Genomic DNA, 20,573 nt, shown 5'->3' on the forward strand with positions numbered 1-20,573 from the left:
TCATTCGGTATTCAGTTAAACATCATAGCAATTAGCATGGTAGAATGGTGCTATTTCAGGATTAAATTTAAGCGACACTTAATGTCATAACTGGATCTTCACAATATTACCAAATACATACATTTCACATGGTATATATTATACTACAAAAATTGAGCCATCGATATATCCTTGCAATACATGTGAGCAACAATTAGTTTGTATGTTGAGCAAAAATTTGGATTCAAATATGTGAAAGCTAGTCATTGCTTGTGAAAAATTCTAGTTTTTCGTCGATTTTCATAACCTCGATACGTATATGGATTCTATTGTGGGATAGTGAGCATCATTTGAAGAAAATTTTATATCATGTATTTTTTATGACATTATATATTGATAAAGTTTCCAAAATGCATAAAATTCTACAAAATTCCGTACCATACAAGTGAGAAAACTGGCATAAATTTGGAGGTTTTATGTTTTTTTTATGACATTCATTATTATTATTACTTACTAAATATATCAGGAACGCTCAGTGCTCACTTTATCAGGAACGCCTCAAGAATGCAAATAGGCTGATATGACACGTGGTTTGAAACATATGTTCCAAGCGAAAGAGAGATCATTCCCAGCAGTTGCTGAGAAAACATTGTAGACAACACAACGGATTACACAAAGCATTAGAATCTCTTTTTATTACCGGTCAGCAATGACAGGAAATAAAAGGTCTAGTGGTCCGACGAATCAAGGTTTTAACAGCATCATGCCTGTAACAGGTTTACACTGTGACGAAAGCATGAAGCCATGGCCTTCCAATCGTATGCACAGCACTGTAGGCTGGTGAGAGAAGTGTGAGTCTGGGACATGCTTTGATGGGATTCCAAGGTTCCTTTCCATTCCTGTGGATCAATGGCTGAATATCAGCAGTTATTTAAGCATCATTCACTCAATCACGTTGATTGCCTACTCCTCATCTTATCGAATTGGTAAGAGGACATTATGCCGATTCTCCCATTCTCAATAAACCCCGCAGCCACCGAATACTCAATTCCATAGAACAATAGTTTTCACTTCTTCACATTAAATAATTGAAATTGTTAACCTGAATATTCGTTTGCGTCCTGCTCCCTGAACATGGCGACCCGCACCACAGTTAGGAAAAACAACTATCGTAGAGCATGCATGTTTGGATGGCATGGAAAGGTCCATCAGATAATGGGTATCACTGTTATTCACTCCACAGGAAGTAAAAAAAAATGTCATTTAGTGTGCATATCGTCGGGAAGTTAGTTCATGCCGAAGTGTGTGGCTCTGTGTTGCTAGCAAAAAGGGGCTCTTACACAGTAGGTGTACCTAAAAAAGTGGGCAATGAATACACATTTTATATATAAAAATTTTCAAAGGAGAATCATATGATTGTAGGAACTTCAATTAATTTACTTTTTTGAAGGAATCTACAAACTCAACAATAATTCTTAGCAGTGTACTTTTTCATTATGAAAACATTTTGTTTACAACAAAATAGTTCTAAAAGAAGAAGAAGACTCCGGGATAATGATGCAATGAGCGCTCGCACGTACAAGCACCAATGGTATATTCTCTGGGTTAGTTTATAGGCATTAACTCATACAGGAGAAATGCAATAAATGAAGAAATTCGCAGTATAATTATAGAGACATTTACGCGAAACCGGATTGTCATTATTATTTAGTAGAAATTTATATTTATACGTTTCAATATATAAAAAGTTATATAAGCATTTCAATATGTAGAAAGTTGGATAAACATTTCAATATATAGAAACGCCCCCAGGGGCTCACATCTGGTGAGTATGGGCTTGGCACACCCAGGGTCCTGGGCTGGATATCATTATTCTTCTCTTTCTTGGTGATTACTTTCTACTGCTGACTCTCTCTCTCTCTCTCTCTCCTCTCCGCGCTCAGGGTAACTCGGGAATTTTTTTTGGCTGCTGCAGCATAAGCCTCAGGCTTCCTTGCACCACATGGCTAATAATAATAAAAGTTGAATAATATGTAATTAAAATGAAAATAAATAAATATATCTCTAAAGTGAAAATATACACAAATAATAGGGAAATGCAGCCCAGCTCTAAAGTTCAGAATATACTGCTGGTGCGCGCACTCAGACAATAGCTTACACAGAAAATTTCATTTAGAATTGGGCGGTGGGAAGATTATTCATACTTGATGTAATGTTAAAAAAAAAGAAAAGGAAAAAAGGATCACTGTTACAAAACAGTAGAATAAATAAGGAACCTCTTTTAGAACACTGTTTAAAATATCTTGCTATAAAACCATCTTTTCTGTAGTAGTAATTAGTAGTAAAAGTGAATATGAGGTCATATTCGCAATATGAAAAAAAAAAAGAATGAGAAATACTTTGATAAATCCTTGATAATGAATTATTTTAGATAAAAACAACTTGGGTGAATATAGTTCAAATATTAAGCAAGATGAACAATAAATTCAGCCATCAAATGTTTGCTCTTTTGAAACATTTAGCATCCAACATATTGTGATTTGTGCATTTATCTCATAGGCAAATCGCCATGAGCTATGAAATATTTTGGTCATACTACTCTAAAATATACACACCGTTGTTTAAATGCACGTCAATTATATGTCCAGAGCTAACCTTTAAATACAGGTAAAATAAATTAATGCGGAAAACATATTTACAGATATCAATAAGTATACTTTCCTCATCTATTTCTCGGGAGTCGAGGTACCTGTTTCACATTTCGACCAACAGAATGCACTGCAAAAGTTTTTCTGGCTGGTTTCGAAACTGTTCTAGTCACTGGCCGGTATTTGTTAACCACTGGAAGTCCTCTACCTCCACCAAACTCACTTATTGGAAGTGAAGTCGCACCGACTACTTTTTTTATTTTTGGTTTCAATGGTCCTACTCTCACTCTTAATGGAGATTCCAATTTCTTTGGCTTAATTCTACGTGGTATCTTCGATACTCCTTTATTTACTAAATTTCTCAATTTCGGTGTGAAAACTCGAGATAGTTTTGGTGTCTCTGGTCTAAAGATGGTTATTGTATCCGCAAACCGTACACTCTTTCTTGGATTCTTCGAGTGAAGTTTTTCGGGCGGTATATCATCTATGATGTTCAGATTCCCATTATGCCGATCTTTTGTTTCATCCATTGCTTCGATAAATAAGTCAGTGGAATCTTGAGATTCTCGGCGGTCACTGAGCGAAGAATCGTCTTCCCATCTTCTAGAATAGCCGTCCCACTCGTCGAATATAGTGCTTTCGTCAACATCACACAAATAACTAACAAAACGTGGTTCAGAAGTCCAATTGGAAGTAACGGTGTCATCTAATTGAATGCTCTTGGTGGCAGTGTTTTCATTGCCATCTAATAATCGAATATGAAGACCTTCTGGAGTAGCAAAGAGTACGGGTGTGGAAAGATTTGTGGTATTATTCACAGTTTCTTTCTTCTCCGTTTTCTTTTTTTTTTCCTTCTTTTTGGCACGTTGAGATGGCCTCGGCGACATATCTCCAACAGCATTCTTTCTACAGCAATTAAAGAGAATTTGTAACTTTTTTCTGATATCCTTTCTCATGCCGAAAACTAAGAAAGGGAAGATACAACCATACAAATATCTGAACCACGTAAATGCTGTATCCATACCAGTGGTTTTCTCTATCACAGGAAGAGTAACGTTTGCATCCCTGCCATATTTATTGTAACCCTTACATAGTTCCGTATCCTGGTGAATTGCAACGTAAGGTATCTCGAGCAACACGTATAATATAGCCAAGACGACAATTATCGTAATGCTAGCCCACTCGCACCACAAAAACGAATCTTGATAAAAATAATCCGCATAGTCCACATCGGTTTTTTTGCTTCGTCTTCTTTTAGCTTCTTTCCACTTCCGGTAACCAAGATATCCCAAACAGACACTGCCAAGTACAACAGGTAGGACATAGCACCACAGCGTAAGAAACATTCCGTAGACGAAGGCATCGCTGTCGGCCATTGTACATCCGTAGCGGGCTGGGAAAGCTCGAGATTCGATCGATCCCACAACGATGGGTAAACATAGTAGAACGCCAACGATCCAGAGTATTGCTATGGCAACCATCTGTTTCGGAACAGTTAAATACCGCTGAAACTGAGACGGTCTCCATGATGCTATCCACCGCTCTACGCACATTACACACAGTCCAAATGCCATCTCTAGTGTTATCAGCTGGACGGTGAAAGAATTGACAGAACACATTATGGAGCCAAGTGTCCAGTTTTCCATAGTTTTATAATATAGAGCGATGGTGATATTCAGTAGACTTTCACTAAGACAAACAACAGAAAGATTAAGGATAAGCCAGTTAAAAGCCACCTTTCTTAAACTATAACTACTACTGATCGTTACCACAATAAGAACGTTGGCTGAAAATGTGACAAGAAATGCCACTGCCAGAAAAATAGGCTCTAAAATCCTGAGTACCGGATTAGGTTCATTGTTTACCATAAGGACCATGAAAACTTTCACTGACCTCGTTTTGTTCTCCGCCCCATCTTCGGTAGATGATATATTCATGCTGGCTAGATTTTCGGACGAAATTTTAATATTTTCGCTGTTTCCCGATAAAACAGTTGTGACATGAACACCATTCAGCACATCATACTCCTACACACAATTATGCCACGAGAACCGTTGTAATATGCAAGGGCGCCACCTGTTGGTAAGTGCGCATTAGTCTTAACATGGCTCTAGTAAACAATAAGAGAGCGTTGCAGGCGCATGGGTAAAGCGCAAGTTGAGATTTGAAAGATTCGTTGAGAGAGAGAGAGAGAGAGAATCGATTTGTACTTCTCGACGACGCAAGCTCTATGTATCATTTAATCGGCCGGTTGAACACGGAATGCGAAGAGATCCTATGGTCACATTTCACACACGATGATGCTAACAACTACTGCCGTTTTAATTTCTTCTCAAGCGTTTGATGAGAATGATTTTACTAGTGAACCGATTTTTAAAAAAGACAAAATTTATTCACAATTCATTTTGCAGAGGAAAAATAAACGAATATATAAAAATTTATTTATTGGATAAATATTAAGAAATACATTAAAACCGACACTCAAAATTATATTACTATTAATAACGGATTGCTTTAACAACAGATATTTGAGTGAATTAAATTTTATAAATTATTTTCATACATTTATAAACAGCTTTATAGCTATGGTAAGTTTATTAGTCTCGGGAGAAAGTGTTAGGATTTTCCCAGATTATTTCTACTTTCTTTTTTCGGCAGTCCGTTTTCATGAACACTCCTCCCACTTACGGATATCATACTCATTTAATAAAATAGGAAAAAGCTATTATATTTAATAAAAATTGCTTTTTGTTTCGTTAAATAAAACTAAGTATTTAAAAATTACCATTAAGCTTTATAACATGTACGAAACTTACCCTCTTTACTGTGATTTGAACATAGAAGTTACAGGTCTAAAATACGAAAGATAGATCGAAATTAAAAGAAAAAAAAGTGGGGAGCTATATTTACCAATTAGTTTATTGCTCGGAGACGCACTGTTGTCATTGGCTGTATTCACAAGGTAACACATCGGGCTTCAAGACCGGATAATGTTATTCGATCTTGAAGCCCGACATTGTCAGGAGCTCAGATTTTTCAGTTCGAACAGAAATTTCGTTAGGCTTGACCTCGTGACAAGAAGAAAATGGAGGAAATGCTAATAGAAAATTAAATAAGAAGTAAATAATCTGTTTTGAGCGCACAAGTAAGAATATCCGAAAACAAATAACAACAGCAACATCAAGGACGTTGCTCCTGTGTCTATTCCGAAGCACCCTCCACTTCGACCAGCTACTCGGCGTACTCACCGCAAATGTCCAGTCACAGGGACTCTCAGAAATTGCCAAAGGAGGAAAATAGACCAACAGAATTACAATTAACAAATTGAGAGGACGAACAAGTCGATCATTTCAATTTTCACAACTCGTAACAATTTCTTACAAGTTCAATTTTTAGAAGTACATTTTTTACAAGTTCAATTTTTGTCGCAATATTTTAACGGAAACGTAAAAATATTGCGACAAAAGACCTCAGAAAAGTAGTTTTTTGTTGTAATTAAATTTCATTAAAAATTTTTGTTTCGTATTTTGACAGAATAAGTCCTTATTCAAAATTAAACTTGCAGTATTTTAACTTTCCTTAAACATACAACTAATTTTTCCTTAGCGCTAATTGAATTTCTAAATTGCGTATTTTGACCTTGAATGTCATCCTTAATTGGATTATATAGGAAATTAAATTCTTCTTTATTCATCCATAACTACATCTTGAAACGATTTTCATCTTCTTCTAAGTCCTGCAGTATGATGGAATTCGACTTTTTCTGCTCTCTTCCAGTTTATGTCGTGTATCCATTGCGTACTCTTTTGTTTTCTCGGCTATAAGAAAAACGCATGCATTTTCAAATCTTCTTCAAAATCTGAAGAGGAGGATGAACTGTGGCAATTCATTTCGCTTCAGCTTTCCTCAAAGAGAATGACACATATGCAACGTTACAGGTTGCCAGAAGTACCCCTTTTTGAATTATAATAAAATTTCCAAGATACCCCTTTTTTAACATTTGAAATGGGGAAAATTTGAAAAAAGCAGAAACCATAAAACAATCTGTTAAGGTGATTATTTAGGAAGAAAGAATTAACTGACGATAAAGTTGTTGTTGAAATGCACCCTTAATTAGTCTTTAATTAGGGTGCATTTGAATTAAGGGATTAGAAAAAGGACATTCTATCCTATTTACAAAGAGGGTTATAGAATATTTATATTATGCCTACTTTGTAACCTTTTACATTCTACTTGACTTCTTTTTTATTTCGTTATAATGGTCGGGCAACAAACTTTTTTTTTTTTTTATTAAAAATTCCTAATATCAATATCAATGTGCTGTATGAAGAATATGTTCTGTTGAAATCATTCCGTAAAAATATTGCGACGAAAGACCTCAGAAATATCACAGATGTTTGGATAAAAATTTTAAATGCGTACGAAGTACGTAATACAGAAAAAAATATTAATTTTGTTTTTGCTTTGCCTCACTCAAATGCAATGAGTGAGCGAGTATTTAGCTCAATGTTTAACGCATGGCAAAAGGATAGAAATAAATTAGACCTAAAGGATGTTGAAGGATAACTGTTGGTGAAAACCAATCACAATATGTCATGCAAAGAATTTTACGCATATGTACTAAAAAAATGAAAAACTGCTAAAGAAATTTGCTCAAATGAAAGCTCGGTAAATATTTTCTTTTTGATAAAATAAATCAGGTTTATTGAATGTGTATTGTAAACAATTATGTAAAACATTTGATGTTAATATTTATAAAAAGTTTCCTTTAGTGTTTATAACTCTTGCAATAAAATTTTCCGAATTAAACAAATTAAAGCACGGGCTATAATTCGGTCAATTTTATTAAAATTTGACTAATTTTACATTCCACGAACTTGTAAAAATCAACAAAATATAGAAATAAAATGTTATTAAAATTGTTCGGTTTTCTTAAGATATAATGTGAGTACCCGTAAACAAGGAATGAATACCCCAAACACAAGTATGAGTACCCCGAGATCAAATTTTTAATCTGGTCACCCTATTACAGTGACGCTTCTTCTCCGACCGACTTCACAGTTTACACAAATCAGGGACATGACGAGAATCACGTGACGTGATAATAGTGTGTTTCCGCCTAAACTGTACCTGTGACGTGAGTGAAGACTGGGCACACATTCTCTATGAATGTATAACTTATGATATACAGTACCAAGAGCATAGATAATAGCAGAGATTGGCCCTCCCCAAGGGACAGAAACATTTATTCATAATAGAAGAGAATAATTACAGAGCTTTTACAAACTTCACATAAAAGGTGTTTGAAATATGAAGAAATATCCAGAGACAGGCACTTCAGCCTCCACCACAGCCAAACAAAAAATAATCAATAGTTAAAAATGACGATGTCTTCCATCACACCCACCCAGATGACGACATTCTAAATTGCGAGGGTAGCTGCATCCAGCACCCTGATAGATACCTTAAACTGACTTAACTGAATTGATCGCTCCCTAATACACTGCCCTGTGTAGGAGCTGGGGCCCCACACCTACTAAGTAATCATGTAGTGAGGGAGTGTACATGCAGCCAGGGAAGCAACTTAACTGAAAAATATTAGTAAGCTAGTAGCAAAGGAACGCAATGTAGAATGAAAGAAGGATGAATGAAATCGTCTGAAAGACTGAGTGAATGTGGCACAATGATAGAGTGAAATAAGAATTGTGGTAAAAGAGATTAGATGTTGTTTTTGGTGAAAGAGAGTGACCCAGTAAGGGAGCAAGAAAGAATGAATGAGTGTTATGGTAAATGGGACTGAATGAATGGAATGAATGGAATTGGCTGAAAGAATACACAATTAGTAATAATCTACTTAGTCTAGGCATATTAACATAACTAGATTCAAATAATAACAGCACCAACACGCACATTGTACCCCCCCCCGGCCAGCAAGATACGCCTCCGGGGCTGCACAGCAATTGAAAAATAATAGTAAGTTGATGCGCCCGAGGAGTGCAGACCAGAAAGAAAGAGCCAAACAAATGAGATGAATGCCAGAAAGATAAATCCGAGTGTGACTGTAGGGTGAAAGAACACAAACTATATACTGATAAATCTAAGCTCGCACTTACTTAACCTTGATTATTAGACATTAGTATATTAAGTTACAACATACCATTGCATTTCCTCCCCCCTCCCTCCGGTGTGTGAAAGAGGATGGATTTGTGAAAAAAAAAAAAAAAAAACATATAACTTAACAAAAAAAAAGATAGCATAAATGTAAGAAAAAAACTATAAATTCAGAATGAGAGCAGAGAGTGAATGATCATGGGTGGAAAAGTTGCCTGTTTCCTTCCCCCCGATTGACTGGTGGGCAGATGGCTATTATAGCCCATGCCCACCCAAGCAGACACCGTGCAGTGGCTACTTAGTCAGTGTCGTGTGGGATTCAGACACTGGCCAGCATAGCTTGCTCCCTGGCTAGTGTGAGATAGGCACTCCAACATAGGGATTTCTTTTCCTACCCTCCCCCCCTTTTGCCTGGTGGTTAACCCCACTGCCATCTATCAACTCCCACCACCAGAACAGGAGTAGGAGTCCAGCGGCTAAATGACCAGATGAACAACGATACACGACACCACACATGTACAATATCCACACACTTTTAAATCTCTGCATTTGCAGTAAACTGGCACACCAATCACAATGCAAGCAATGCGGAGATGGGGGAAACCCCTGGTGCCGCTTGACACCAAACACAATTTACACAGGATGGTCAATCCGGTCCTGGGGATCATCTGCTGTCCCCGATTTCAACCAGGAGGGCGTCTACACTACTGCTCCCCTCTTTCACTCTACCACTTTAACCCCCTCTCACTTCCTATCTCCCCAATACCACGTTCTAATTTAAAATTTTTTTTTTTTTTTTTTTTACTGGGCTCTTCTTGTCTGTAGCTTTGGTAACCACAGGGTTCCCCCACCAGTGATTCATACTCCCTACTGCCCAGCCCGCCTCCTCGTGTCGCTAGACGGTAAACTAGAGGTTTTTGTGTGAAAACATAGGTCCCCTAGGCTAAGAGGCCAGATGAATAACACAACCCCATAATAACACGACACGAACACTCCTACACCTACACAAATCTGATCTTTACAGAGTTTTGTACACCTACACAAATCTGGTCTTTACGGAGTTTGGTACAACACCTACATAAATCTGGCCTTGACAGAGTTTTGTATTTATCACATTGCTTGACGTGGAGTCGGGGGAGCCGCATTACAAATAGCACTAAAGACTGTACACTCTGTCAAGATATATAATAACACAGGTAGATATGAAACTGTTGTTGTTATTTGTTTTTTTAGGAGCATTAGCAACTAAGGTCATATTGCTTCGGGGATATGCGATGGTCATTCCCTGACCTTTCCGCATCCTCCATATTTGATGGTCACGGGCTCGAACCCCGGTCTAATCAAGAAGCGTCTGCTACGCACTGCTGCTCCTGCCCACCTGGCTACGGAGGCGCCCGATATGAAGCAGACTGTGCACACAGACTAAAATGAACGCTCAGTGGAAACTGCACCAAAAACAGCATATTGGGCAGCTTGAAATTCAGAGGCAAGCAAAGCGCCTAGAGAGAGAGAGAGAGGGAGAGAGAGAGAGATCGAAAAAAAAAAGGAGTCTAGTCCATGTAAGAAATAACATTGAATATATGCGCTACAGCAGTTTTGTAGGTGGGGACATTAGAGGGGACTTCATTGAGATATATAGGGCTGCGAGAGGAGAAAGTAAAATGAAAAAGAGCAAAATTAATATTAGCAATAGTAATAGTAGTGACATGATGAAAAGGAGCCAGTTTATACAGCAGCAGCATGAAAAAAAAAAACATTTCCGAGCTCCTTCACTTTGTGTTCTTTTTATTGCACCAATGTAGCAACTTATTGCTACATCTCATATATTCCATTAAATCCTATCAGTTTTTCTGACCAGTTATGTACCAGGTGCATAATGAGTTGCTGCCGCTCTACTCTGAGACTGATAGTCACTGATAATGTCACAGGAGTAGCCGTTAAAAACATCTTTACTGCGGGAACTCATTATGAAACTGGTACAGTAAAATAAATAAAAAAAATATTGCTGCATTATTTTTATTGAAAAAATAATTTCAGTACAATGAAATGCAAGGAATGGATAGGCGCCTCCGTAGCCAGGTGGGAAGGAGCAGCAGTGCGTAGCACACGCTTCTTGATTGGACCAGGGTTCGAGCCCGTCACCACCAAATACGGAGGATGCGGAAAGGTCAGGGAATGACCACCGCATATTCCCGGAGCAATATGGCCTTAGTTGCTAATGCTCCTAAAAACCAAATAACAACAAGGAATGGAATTTTTCATTGTACTAGTGTACAATGAAATAATTCGTATAAAATATATTATAATAACACTAAAATTATTGGTCTATGGTAACTGAAATAAGATATATAATTTTGACACTCAAATGATTTTAATTCCCGAGTGAATACTCCATCGATTGTCATTCCATTACGTGTAGTATTTACTAAAGTATTTGACTTAATATCTAAATTGAAGACATCTTTCATAAATTTACAAAACTTCTTTCCAGCCTCAGAATTTAATTCTAGATTGAAATCACCAGCGAGAACTATGGGTATACGATCCAGTGGCTCTTCCAATAGGTTTGCACCTTCAATGGAATGCGGCATCAAATTCTTGTTTATGAATTTTTGATATCTAACGACATCCCTGGAGTGATCTATATGGCAACGGCGAAAATAGATTCACTATTGAATTTGCACCAAGATCTACAAATGTCTCCAATTTCATCTGATACCGCTGTCGCATTGCTCCATTTTGTGCAAAGATATGTGGTATACTGATGATAGTTGTACCTTCACCTTGATATATCGCAACGCCACCACTACGGACATCCGACCTTTTAAATTGAGTCACACATTGGAATGGTTTAAGTAATATAGGTTCATCATTATCCAACCACGTTTCACTTAATATCAATATTTTGGACTGCTGTTAGATTGTGTCCGTTTCGATATCTCGAAGATGGGCCCGTAAACTTTGTATTCTCATTGACGATATAGATATACCACTTTGTATGAAATCTTGCAGTTCATCCTGTGGAGATGGTAGCTTATTATTTTTCAAGCGATCTAGTTCAGCACGAAGTTTTATATTACTAGTAGCTTTGCCGTGGTGAAATGTGAAATCGTCATGGGGATTTGTAATATATAAACCTTGCAATGAGGTCACTCGAGATAACGCCACGTATACAAGTTGATGTTGATGATCTTTCTCATAATTATATACAACTTTGTTGAAGATCCCGCCTTGAGATTTATGTATAGTCAAAGCACAAGCACATAATAAAGGAAATTGTGCACATCTACATGTTAATTTCCTATTGTTCTTGAATGGAATCGTAGTTGATCGTTTTATAATAGGTACGGATTGACTAGGTAAATGTTTATCTTTCACATATTGTTTATAACGAGATTCAAGGTTATGTCCTATTTTTGACTCAGGAAATTTCATCCACACTCGTTTAACTGTTTCGTCGTCCTCAAATTCGAAATATACTAAAGTACCGGTTGCACCGTTTACTAATCAATCGACCACATCTATATTTGTAGTAATCATGTACGGTTTTCCTATCAATAATGGTAGAATGTATGAAATTCTCGCAGTTTCAGTCACTGACGTTTTATGAATTTTATTTCGAATCCCTTGCGGACGTAAATTAGTAGCATCGTCTTTGGTAACAAATCTTGATTCTATAATTTTAAGTTCATCTAGTAATAATGCTTCTCCATTGCCTATTTTTATAAGAATTTGAGAAAATGTACTATCGGACTGTCGAACAACTTGTACTAATTCATGAAATTGTAGTGAATGCCATAATTCTGGAGCAATCTGTAATGACATGTTTATAAATTCTTTCGATTCCAATATAGAATGAGTAATGTTAGCTGTTATTCTACTGATTTAAATGCAATTTGCAAATTTTCTGCGGTATGCATTCGTGTAATTTTTATTGCCATATATAACAAATGTTGGAGAGTTACTCCACGACGATTAGATTTACGAATTTCATTCGATGCATTAGCATTATCATTAGCATTAGTAGAGGCATACAATGCAAGAACGCAAGCTTATGCAGCATCAGACAAAAAAAAACCTTCCAATTTCACCCCTCCATTCGTTACAAATGCCGGTCCAGCTCAGCCTTAAATTTATTTAGGATATCAACTTTCACAACAAAAGATGGAAGTCAGTTCCACCAATCAACCACCCGCTGGCTAAAGGCAAATTTCTGCACATCTATTCTACAACTGTCTTTCCTCAATTCGAATCTATGCCCCCTCAGATTCTTAATCTGAGCAAAAGGAAGAAGCCCATCAGCATTCAGCTTGCTCAAACCATTCAATGCCTTATACACCTCAATCAGATCACCTCGCAGGTGCCTACTCTCCAGGCGCTGCAATATGCAGAAATTAAGTCTTTCTTGGTAAGAGCATCCCTTTGTTCTCCCTCACCAATCTTGTTACCTTCTTTACACTCGTTGTAGCCACTCTACATCCTTCTTAAAATTAGGCCTCCAGACCTGTACTCAGTACTCTAGGTGTGGCCTGACCATTGCCTTGTAAAACAGTATAATCACCCCCCCCCCGTCCCTGCGAGAAAAATTCCTATATATCATTGACAAGACTCCATGACCTGCCTGGCAGCCCATCTGCACTGCTCAGCAAACTTCATATTTAACTGCACAATTACTCCCAGGTCTTATTCACTTTCCACTTCCCTGAGTGTAGTAGCACACAGTTGGTATATTTCTCTTGGGTCATTGCTACCCATATGCAGTACTCTGCATTTGTCAATTTTAAACTTCAGTTGCCACTTCTCAGCCCATTTGCCCAACTTATCTAGATCCAGTTGGAGGAGCATACTGTCTTTACTGTCGTTAACGACCTTGCCAACTTTTGTATCATCTGCAAACTTGGACATTAATCCTGATATACTTTCATGAATATCATTGATGAATACACAAAACAACAAGGGACCTAGCACCAAACCCTGGGAACTCCACTAATAACATTTGTCCACGAAGAGATGCCATCATAAACGGAGTAATTTGAAATCTATTTTTAAATAGATTCGTGCATGTCCCAAATATATAGTTGGAAAAGAAAGTTCTTCTGCATGTATATCAAATATGACACTTGTTGGAGATGATTTCTGACCAGTGCTATACATAGATATTTATCTTCAGACCATAATAATCTTTGTTGTTGAATTAACAATAGTTCATCATCATTGTTGACAGATTTCACAATATCATCTGAATGTTTCTGTTCACTATCATCCTTTGTCTCCAAGAAATCGTCACTCACTTTCGTGCCGTAGAACTTACACAATGGTGTGCAAAATTTAAGGACCAGTCAGGTTTTCACCTGTAGCTTCTCATAGTAGGAGTGGCCTGGATATGGGAAAAGCATACCATAGGAACCTCGTGAGGTACAGAAATGATGAAGGAAACAACTCCGACACAACAACGGAAACAAAACGGTACAGAGGCACTTTATTCAAAAATGGCAACATAACACTGGCTCCCATGATACAGATGCATCACTGCCAAAGATGGAACAAAGGGAAGACATAGTCCTCAGTAGGAAATATGGCCACGCCTAATGTCGATGCAGGCTTTGCACCGCCTGTACATACTTAGAACAATGCTGATGATAAGTCCTTGCGGTAACATCGTGCCGCTAGGCGTCTCCCCAGAGCGTCCCATATGGTTTCAATGGGATTTAGATCGTTGGAACGGGCAGGCCAATCCATACGATCAATGTCCTCACTTTCCAAAAGCATATCAACAGCTGTAGTGCGATTGGCGTGTGGCGTTATCATCCATAAACACGAACTCGGGGCCAATGGCACCTCGGAACAGACCCACATGGCGAAGGATTACCTCGGTACAGTATCGTGCACCGGTTAAGTACCGCCTTCCAGTATCTGCAGTTGTGTACATCCATCCAAGATAACGCCTCCCCAGACGAGAACACCTCGACCGCTATATCGATCCCTTTCATTGATATTTGCGGGGTGATACCATGTGCCAACCTTTCGCCAGATTAGCTGACGTCCAGAATCGCTGCTGAGACTGAATCTACTATCATCAGTAAAGAGTACCTTAAGTAAATATTTTGTGGTTGTAAACTTTAGAAATAGTGTTGGTCTTTAAGTTTTGCACCTTAGTGTACAAAGGTGAATTTATCAAAGGTGAATTTCTTTAGATATGATGATTTATGTATGAGCCTTCATTTTATATGTACATTAATGGCATAATCGTCATCTAACTCTCTGGGTAATTGACGAACCATCGTATTTACGTTCACTGCTACATTTATTACTAGTTCAATGATCCCATATTATCCATGTTCATAACGTAAACGACGATTTTGCATAAAGGATAATCGTGGTGATTTCAAAAGTTCAGTTACAACTTCCATGGAGGCAAATAAGTAGGATATGTTGGATGTATAAATCCATTTTACGTGGCCATTGTTGGTATCATGAAAGTACTCACTTCTTGTAAATGAAATTCATTTTGAAGTAATTCATATTAAGTTTTTGAAAATGGTCTCAAATCTAATTGAAACCATAAACGATCACAAACATTACAACTAAATCCAAATGGGTTTTTGTACACTAGTTTTTCGAACTCACTGTCAGCTCGTGTAGACACTATAGGGATGTAATCAGGAATCTCATTGTTAGCCATTTCTAATTTCACTTTTTTTCATGCACGACGTTCCTTCATTTGTTCTGCTAGAGTTTTAGAATCCTGACAAGTACCAGGCTTAGCAGAACTTTGTGGTTGAATTTCATTATTATTCGTCATAGTTTGAATTTCTAATTTCCTTTTCTTCCTTTCACGATATTTCTTCATTATTTCAGCTCGATTTTTTCTGGGTGCAGTTTGAGAACTCCCAGGCATAACGAAACACTCTTGTTGAATTTCATCTGGATTCACATTTCTGTCCACCTTACCAGTGGCGGATTTCCGCACAGGCGCACGAGGCGCGCGCCTGGGGCCTCTTAAATCGAGGGGGCCTCAAATCTCAGGGCTCAAAAACAAAAAATTGTTTCATTTTAAATTTTTACACTCATCTTTATTACCGTTACTGAATAAAACTATAATTTAAGATGAGAAGTTAGTAAACTCTTATGCGAATATCCCTACATATTATATGAAATATCTATGCGAACTAAGTGAATCTGAAGTAGAATAGATATTATCACTAATGCTTAAATTAAACACTTTCAGTTTTTTCCTAGTAGAGGTAATTCCACTAGTGAAGAATCCTGTGACGATATTGCTCAAGAAACGATATTAGATTTGTTCGCGGAGGCAGTTCAAAACTATTCGCAACTAATTGGGAACCAATAAGCAAGCGCAGTAGTCTTTTAAAGCCACTGAAACCACTACTGCGCTGGCTCACATGTAACGGAGCATCGTCTTTTTTAATAGCTTTCGGAACTAACATATCACTCACGAATTTGTTACAAATTACTAGAGTTTGGTGTGGTTGGTGTTTTAGTGTAGGAGTATTTTTGTTTTGTTATCAAGTAAATATCTGTAATATCTTATGTATTGTTTCTATCAAAACTGAATTGTTTGACGAGGTGTGACATTTATAGCAAGTGATAATTGGGAATTGATTTTTTAATTGCCAATTAATAAAATATGTATGAAAGAATTGCGCAACCAAAATGATTAAAACCGCAACACCAAATCTAGAGCGCGTAGAATGCACACTGTAGTGGTACCGAAAATATTTAGAGAGGGGGGCCTCAAAATTGAATTGCGCCTGGGGCCTCTCAAGTGCTAAATCCGCCACTGCACCTTATCCTTTCTTTCTTTCACGATATTCCTTCGAATGCTAGGCTGTAGATTTTGGCACAGTCACTCATTATGCTCATATAACAGTATAATGTAGCGCTTCACTACTCAATTGTACTTGTTGTGTCACTGCAACTTGTTACGTAACTGCACTTGTTGCATACAATTGAAATTCCTTGGGCGCATGCGTTGTGCTTGCTGCGTCACTGCAGCAACAAGTAGAACGCAAGCGCATCGGGTTTTGTGATGATTTCTAACGTAACGTAACGCATTTTTTTCAAATAACTCCGGTAAAAACGTTTTTAACGTCAATAATATAAGAACAACAATATCATCATTCTGCTTTTCCTTTGGCACGAAATCTAAATATCTAAATAGATATTTAGAGTTCGATATCTAAATAGGGTTGAGTCCCTATTCAGATATCGACCTCCATTGTTGTCGGTCTCTTGAATCTCTCATCATTTGTTGATAGCTCTGAGCTATCAACAATAATAATGTTGAGAACAACAATAATAGTAATAAAATAAATAATAAAAAGAATACGAGCACAACCGATCCAGAGCTGGAGAAGGAAACAGCAATTACAATAATTACAACCGGGAGTAGCCTAAGTGGAAACAGACACGAGATCTCAATATCCAGAAGAGAAGAAGATGATTCAATGAAATGCTTAACATAATTTGAGAGCGTGGCCCACAAAGGCCCATACCATACCGTAGCAGAGACCCAAGAGTGTCCTGTTGCAAGTCACAGACAGCAAGTCAATAAGCGAATAATAGCAGATTATCTCAACAACAAGGAAGTAACGCCAGACACCATCTGCACAGCCATTTAATGTGTTGCTGTAGCAGCCACCACAATGAATGAACGGAAATCAGAGAACAGCGTAACACAAAACAAAAAGACAAGGAGCCAATCACCAGGAAATAAGGTGATTGGAAATAAGGGTATAGCAGAAGATAAAAGAAATAAGAAATAAGAGTGAAGATAGGTCAACTGACCCAGTACCGACGGGGCAACAGAAGTAAGAAGCTGATTAAAAAAAGTGAAGGTCATCCTCAAGAAAGACAACATTCACAGCAAACACGAGACCTATAATCAAAGGATCGAAGAACACCTTGACACTTTCAGGGAGAAACTCCTGACACTCAGCAAGAGACTTCTCTGTTACAGAGAGAGTGCCCAGAGGTATATAGGCAACATGATATTTGGTGAAAACCAATGCGCCTATAGGAAAATCGAACAAGAGGAGAGGAAAGGCGATGGATCTTCCCCTCCACCGAATTCGAGGAGTTCTGAGGGATAACTTTGGAACATTGAAGGTCAGCGTGGGTACAGCACAGTGGTATTTTTTTTTTTTTTTTTGGAGCATTGAAGTTAGGCATTATGGCCATACATTTGGGACAGATCTAGAAAGGAAGAAAACCATGAACATACAAGAGAGGACAGAATAAGCGATTAAGGAGAAAGATGTACAACACACGATGTACAGCACAGTGGTATCGTCGCCGTCCTCCCCACAGTGGGTGGAAAAGGCCCCTGTTCGAATCCTGTCGATGACGCGAGAAACTTTAGTAGGCTTTTTTCACTCCGTGGCTGAATTAGTCAGTCTCAGGCGTAGATAGCAAGATTCCCCCGCCCCGGATACTAGGTTTTTTTTTGGCCAGAAAACTAGTAAATCGACCAGAGAACACACGCAATTTACAGACAAAATAAAAATGTGGGTAAATGTAAATGTAAATGTAATATATGATATTAGGGGGGGGGACCCTAATATCATATTTTTTTTTTTGGAGCATTGAAGTTAGGCATTATGGCCATACATTTTGGATAGATCTAGAAAGGAAGAAAACCATGAACATACAAGAGAGGACAGAATAAGCGATTAAGGAGGAAGATGTACAACACTCGATCAGGAAGCTCCACAACTAGCGAAACCCAGGAATAGATAACATTCACAACGACTGGTACAAGAAATTCAACTGCGCACACAGACACATAGCAGAACAGTTCACTGCAATCCCAGAGTCTCTGACTCAAGAAATCATCTACCTGAAGGCTAAAGACAAAGACACCACGAACCCAGCAAAGTACAGACCAATCACCTTGCACCCAATAATGTACAAGATCCCGACCAGCTGCATAACTTAGAAGATATCAGACCATTTAGATAACCAAAATATCGTTGCCAAACAGCAGAAGGTATGTAACAGATGAACAGAGGATGCATGAAGTAATTGATCATTGATGCTGCAATTACAGAGTAAGCCTTCAAGAAACACTACAACTTATACATGGCCTATATCAACTACCGCAGGGCATTCGACTCTATATCCCATAGCTGGCTGATAAAGATAGTGAAGATCTACAAAGCCAACCCTACACTGACATACTTCCTAGAAGTTACCATGGCAAAATGGAGGACCATCATCAAGGTTGAGAACATCACGACCAGACCGATACCCATCAGAAGAAGAACATTCCAGGGAGATGCTCTTAGTCCCTCTATGGTTTTGTATAGCATTCTTCCCACGGTCCACCTGCTCAGTAACAACAAGTAAGAATATATCCTATAAAAAGGGAGGAAGAACCTGTATATGCTCTCTCACCTAATGTATATGGATGACATCAAACTCTATGCCGCAAACGATTATCCAATTAAAAAACAGCTAGTCGGGATCATCGAAGTTTTCAGCTCTGACATCTGGATGTAATTTGGCCGAGACAAATGCAAGACCCGTGGATTGCATTGAGGACATCCATCCAGTCGGGCGAAACTGCCAACTGAAGACTGGTGAAGTGATTAAAGGCATGACAGAAGGAGAGGCATACAAATATCTGGGGTTGATGCAATTGTTGTAGTAGGGTTTTAGACACATTAGCGACTAAAGTCATATTGCTCCGTGTATACTGTATGTAAATTGGGTGTGTTCTCTGGTCGATTTTCTGGACGAAAAACCAGATTTACCGGAAGAAAAGCCATGCTACCCTCACCTGAGACCGACTGACTCAGCCATGTTGTGAAAAAGTCCCAGAAAAATCCTTCTCGTCATCAACGAGATTGGAAAAGAAGTCTTTTCCAGCCGGTGTAAGAAGGAAGACGATTATACCAACTGAAACCCACGAGTTAATCTGATTTCTGATTATTATTATTATTATTATTATTAGCCATATGGTAAAAAAAAATGAGTTACTCCGAGAGAGAGAGAGAGAGAGAGAGAGAGAGAGAGAGAGAGAGAGAGAGAGAGAGAGAAATCACTAAGAAAGAGAAGAATGATGATCTCAGAGCTCTGGGTGTGCTATACTCACCAGATGTGAGTCCTTGGGGTTAAAGTTAGACCTGAAAGAGGTTATCTTAGCAGTCTCATATTTTAATCAAACTGTCAGTGTGGTCTCTCTACTTTCGAAAGTAGTGCAACACATGGGCAACTCGTTGTAATGGCAAGTTTGGTTATAATGAAATTCGTCACAGGAAAACGCAGTTAAAAAAAAATTAGATCAATAAATTACATATTACAAAATAATTATAATGAAATTAAATACAAATACAATTTTTAATCATTTTTTTAAAAATTTAGTGTTTTTTATGTATATTAATTTCAATAAATGAAATTTTTATTAATTTTGCTTGAAAAAAAATGAATTCGATTTCAATTTTAATTTCAAGTATAGAGAGTGCTGCCGTCTGGTGATAAGCTGATATTTCTTCATACGAAACTGTAAATAAACATAATTTAAAAGCAGCTGTTTCGTCAATCAGCACTTTTCAAAACATTTATATAATTCTGGGTTTACGCAGCGTTACATAACTCCTGTCACTTTGCAAATTACTCAAGTAAGACTAGGAAGGTAGACAGATAAAAAGTTACTGATTTCGAACAAGCAGTTAAGTGTTAAGTTAATGCATCATGGCGTGATGCTAAAAGACCAAAAGATCAAGTGTACGTCGTATTTTATTTTATTCGGATTTTATTTTTTTCATAGTTTATGAATTTTTATTTCTTTAAACTGATGTTTTTTCTACTATG

General features: G+C 37.8%; 1 protein-coding gene across 3 annotated transcripts in view; it reads left to right on the forward strand.

Annotated features, from left to right (window-relative positions):
* The window catches only part of LOC150078327 (uroporphyrinogen-III synthase-like), a 163,538-nt gene that overhangs the window by 12,835 nt on the left and 130,130 nt on the right, over positions 1 to 20,573 (forward strand). Inside the window, exon 1 of one of the 3 annotated variants that reach the window (XM_090384203.1) lies at positions 20,280 to 20,486. The exons of 1 other annotated variant lie outside the window; for it this stretch is intronic. The gene's annotated coding sequence lies outside the window, so the exon portion shown is untranslated. Of the gene's footprint in view, positions 1 to 20,279; positions 20,487 to 20,573 lie in introns of those variants that run through there. One more of the 3 variants, XM_090384205.1, reaches the window with a different exon arrangement.

The sequence above is a fragment of the Mastigoproctus giganteus genome, chromosome 11 (genome assembly GCF_048544385.1).
Source record: "Mastigoproctus giganteus isolate SK-2022 chromosome 11, ASM4854438v1, whole genome shotgun sequence".
In the NCBI taxonomy this organism is placed as follows: domain Eukaryota; kingdom Metazoa; phylum Arthropoda; class Arachnida; order Uropygi; family Thelyphonidae; genus Mastigoproctus; species Mastigoproctus giganteus.